This window comes from Echinops telfairi, unplaced genomic scaffold, assembly GCF_000313985.2.
Source record: "Echinops telfairi isolate 266 unplaced genomic scaffold, ASM31398v2 ScPeMD7_7468;HRSCAF=8506_0, whole genome shotgun sequence".
Lineage (NCBI taxonomy): Eukaryota > Metazoa > Chordata > Mammalia > Afrosoricida > Tenrecidae > Echinops > Echinops telfairi.
The window spans coordinates 42,715,595-42,720,630 of NW_022111369.1; the positions used below are offsets into that span (position 1 = coordinate 42,715,595).

The following is a 5,036-nucleotide window of genomic DNA, read 5'->3' on the forward strand; positions in this document are numbered from 1 at the left end:
TGGCACAATTAACTAACTCACTTCCAAATGGCTGCATACCATTTTGGTACACATTTCTACCAGAATGAATGAATGAGAGTTCCTGTTGCTCCACATCTTTGCCAGCATTTAGGATTATCAATATTTTAGATTTTGGCCATTCTAATAGCTGTGCAAAGATATCTCTCTCGCGCTCTCTCTTTTGCTTTGCAGTTCTCCATTGTTATTAAGGTAACAGTTTCGACTCAAAGCAACCTTATATATGACAGAATGAAACCCCACCTGGTCTCGTCCCATCCTCACAATGATTGTTATGTTGCAGTCACTGTATCAATCCATCTTGTCCAATCCTTCCTCTTTTTTGCTGGCCTTCCACTTCACCAAGTATGCTGTCCTTCTCCCGGGATTGGTCTTTCCTGACAACATGTCCAAAGTATGTAAGATGAAGTCTTGCCATTCTGCCTTTAAGAACTCTGGCAGTACTATTCCAAGACTGATTGGTTTGTCCTTTTAACACTCAATGATACTTTCAATATTCTGCTCCAGCACCACAGTTATGCATCAATCTTCTTTGGTCTTCCTTACTTAACGTCCAACTTTTGCATGCATATGAGGTGATTGAAAATATGATAGCTTGGGTTAGGTACACTTTAGTATTCAAAGTAACATCATCCTTGCTTTTAAACAGCTTAAAAACTCAGAATGGTGTTGTGTTTCAATTTCAAATTTTAATTGTTTATTGTTGTCATAGAGAAAGAAGCTGACTTTTGTACATTTATCTTGTATTCTAGAACCTTGCCCTGCTTGCTATTATAGTTTCTTTTTTACTTTCATTTCTTTTCTTCTGTTTAATTGGGGTATATTTTGTTCTTCTTTCTCTAATTTCCTAATATTGGAAGCTTAGATTATTATTTTGATGTTTTCTAATATATGCATTCAATGCTAGAGGTTTCCTGCAAAGCATTGCTTTTCCTGCATTCCAAAGTTTTGTTAAATTGTATCTCATTTAATTAAAAATATTTTATGCACTGCCTTCTGGCCTCAGGATGTGGTGGCCACCACAGGGCTGAGTGAGAATGCCTTCCTTTTGTGTCAGTGAGGATGCCTCAGATTCATAAATAGGAAACTGAGGCCCAAAGATGGAGTAACTCGCCCAAGGTTACCGAGTTGGTGAAAGAACAAGGACCAGCATCGCCAGCACTGGCTGAAGGTGGCTTAACACAGAGACCTCCTTAGTTTTGACATGCACAAACCTTTGAGCAGGGGCCAATTTCCCCCCCTTGATTTTGAAAACGCCTGAGAAGGAAGTTTATAAACCAGTGCATGTGGTGTTAAAAGACGCAGAGCAGAGGCATCTTCGAGGAGCTAGCTGTGCCATTCGAGAAGCAATCCAGCATCAGCAGAAGAGATGGTGCAAGAGAAGGCACGGGGTGCAGTTGTTCCACTGATAGTCAAACAAAAGCCAATGAATGGATTTTCTCAGAGTTAAGAAGCAGCATTTCAAGGTCTTCTGGCAGCCCTGACAAGCACCCCATGTTTTCCCACCCAGCACCTAGAGTAAGAGCAGACTCTTGATAAACAGTTTGCAGAAATCCTTCTTTCACACTCCAGTTTGATGAACTCAAGATGGCAAATGCTGTCACCCAGACGTGTGTCCGTTATTACAGAAGGACATTGAGCCGGATGAGGATTAACAATGTGGATTAACAATGTGCCGGAAGAAGGAGAGAAGTAAATAATGAATTGGCAAACCAAATGTCTTTGTTTTACGCTGAAGCAACCTCAATGCTGAAAACCTTAAGCGATGCCACAAGGAAATGAGTGTCAGGGAATAAACATTTACCAATTGAAAATACCAGCTTGTTTAAGCACGGAGCAGATTTATAAAGGAAGAGACGGCATCCTTCTGCAAGGGGGTAATGGTGGGCATCATAATAGTCCACGACCACCCCGAACATCCAGTGGGAGGATTTGTCAAAACTCCAATACTTGATAGGAAATATTGTGTCAAAGTTCTTAAGGACCAACCTTAACATAGTGTGGGAGACCTTCTGCATGCTCTGAGGTGGACAACAAAATGTTTGAACGCTGAAGCTACCTCCAAGCAAATTAAATCCAGGCTGCAATAGCAGTTCCACACCAAGCCCCTCCTGCGTTGGTCTCCTAGTGGTTACCTTTGGGCTACTAATCATAGGGTCAGCAGTTTGAAACTGTCTGCAGCTCCTTGCAAGAGAAATGAGGCTTTCTACTCCCATAAAGAATTACAGGCTGGAAAGTTACAGGCTGGAAAGTGGGGCAGTTATTCACTGTCCTTACAGCGTCACTGTAAGTTGGAATCGACTTGATGGAAGTAAGGGTTTTGAGTAAGTAGAAAGAAGACAGGATTCTGCAGTGACTGAGAACGCACAGCTTCTTTTTTTTTTTTTTTTGATCCATATTTCATTTATTTTATGGTGAGATATATATTATTAATGATGTATTGAGAATATACAAGTATAACTATGTATACACATATGTATTAAATTACATACATAGTTGAGTTAGCTATTTTTATGTTTTTTTTAATCAATTTATTGAGGTTCTTACAATTCATCACAATACTTAGATCAATTGTGTAAAGCACATCTATACATTTGTTGCCCTCATTATTCCCAAAATTCGCTTTCCTCTTGGGTTCCCGGAATCAGCTCATTTTCCTTTTTTCCCCTCCCCCTCCCTTCCTCCTCCCTTCTCCCCCATGTACCCTTGATAATTTATAAATTATTATTGTATCTTATATTACATTGCCCGGCGTCTCCCTTCACCCACCCCTCTGCTGCCTTTCCCCCAGAGAGGAGGTAATATGTAGCTCCCTGTGATCAATTCCCCCTTTCTACACCCCCTTTCCCTCCTGGTATCGCCACTGTCACCCCTGGTCCTCAGAGGATCATCTGTCCTAGATTCCCTGCGTTTCCAATTCCCATCTGTACCGCTGTGCATCCTCTGGTCTAACCAGGTCTGCAAGGCAGAATTGGGGTCCTGGTAGTTGGGGGGAGGAAGCGTTTAAGAACTAGAGGAAGGTTGTGGGTTTCATTATTGCTATACTGTACCCTAAGTGGCTCATCTCCCCACTACCCCTCTGCAAGGTATGCGCAGGTGTCTAGAGATGGGCATTGGGAATGCACAGCTTCTTAGTGATTGCAATTACTATCTTCTTTATTCTTGCATCTTATTTCTCTCTTCTGTTCTTCCCTCTCTTTAAATCATGCTCTTGTTCTTATGTACCAAAATCAATAAAGTTACACCCAGACAGGATCCTGTCCCTGCAGATATTTATGCATTGCTTTGAGGTCTCTACTGAGGAAAATTCTGTGACTAAATATTTTTAATGTAGATTTTTAAAAACTCTAATATTTAATATTGCTTTTCCTGCATGACAAAACTGCTTAATCTGCTATTCAAAAACATTCGATGGCTTTATTTTCTACTTCTGCTTTTTCATATGCAGCCAAAAAAATATTTAAATGAACTGTGTTGTACAAAATAGTAACCCACACTAACCTTTTTAAAGGGGTAAGACTTTTGTTTAAAGTTTTGAGTTTGCATTTGATTTTTTTGGTAAAGTTGTGTTTTGTGTATTCATTTTTTATTAATTAATTTTAAAAACTGATGTGTGCATAGAATATTATGTATACATGTTCATGTTTAAAGAAGGGCTATTGGTGATTAAGTAAAATTCAGCTTTCATTTTCCTAAAAAAATATATTTTTAAATTTCTCTTGAGACTTTTTCTTTGATCCATGCTTTATTTAGAAGTGTGTTGTTTAATCTCCAAATATTTTGGGATTTTCCAGCTCTCTTTCTGTTAGAGATTTCTAGTTTAACTCCATTGTGGTATGAGAGCACACTTTGTATAAATTCTTTTTCTTTCTTTCTTTTCTAATTTAAGGTGTGTCTAATGGTCCAAGATGTGATCTGTCTCAGTGAAAATATCATGCGAGCTAAGAAGAATATCTGCTGTTACTGGATGAGCTGTATTATAATTAGATCTAGTTGCTTAATGTTCTTGCTTGCTGCCATGGAGTCAGTCCGGACTCATAGCGACCCTGTGCCCAACAGAGAGAAGCACTGCCCGATCTGCAAGATCCTCACAATTGTTCCTGTGCCAGAACCCATTGTCAGGGCCGTTGGTGATGGATAATTACTTTCTTGTTTAAATACTTGTATTGGGGGCTCTTAAATCTCTTATGACAATTGATGCGTTCATTCAGTGTGTCAAGTACATTTGCACATATGCTGCCATCATCATTTTCAAAGCATTCTCTTCCCACTTAAGCCCAATATCAGCTCCCCATTTCTTCCCCCCCACCTCCCCCACCCACCATCCCTCACTAACACTTGATAAGTTATAGATTATTTTTTCCATATCTTACATCGTCCTCCATCACCCCTCACCCACTTTTCCGTTGTTCATCCTCTTTGTGATCCATTCCCTTCCCCGCCCCCCACCCTCCCCTAATCCTCCTGGTATCTCTACTCTCCTTGTTGGCCCTGAAGTTTTTTTCTATCCTGGATTCCCTGTGTTGTTGGTTCTTTGTAGTATTATGTAGACCAACTCTTAGATTCTAAATGATCTCTTATTACAGAACCCATTCATTTGCTTTCAAAAAAGTCAATTTTCTTCCAGGAACCCAGGTAGAAAAATACAAGAAAAACTGTTTGCCAACACAAGATAGGAGATCGTCCATTATCTTTTTTTGATGATTTGCATCAGGAATATAAATAACTTAATACCCAATTTCAGAAATCAAAACATAAATATAATGAAGCCCATGAGTATCTTAATCCTCACAGTTAACTTCTCCCTTAGCGCTCCCTATACTTGTTTTTCATTCTCTTCTTATGCTCATTAATCACCATTGTTTTATACTAAATGTGTCCTTCAAGGGGGTTTTATCTATCCTGGATTCCCTGTGTTTCGGGCTCTTATCTGTAGCAATGTGTATGCTCTTGTCTAATCCGATTTGTAAGGTGGAATTGAGGTCATGATAGTGGGGTGAAGGAAGCACCAAAGAGCT

General features: G+C 39.6%; 1 pseudogene; it reads left to right on the top strand.

Moving 5' to 3' along the window:
* Positions 1 to 2,108, top strand: part of LOC101657702 — a 10,012-nt pseudogene extending 7,904 nt beyond the window's left edge.
* The last annotated feature ends 2,928 nt before the right edge of the window (positions 2,109 to 5,036 follow it).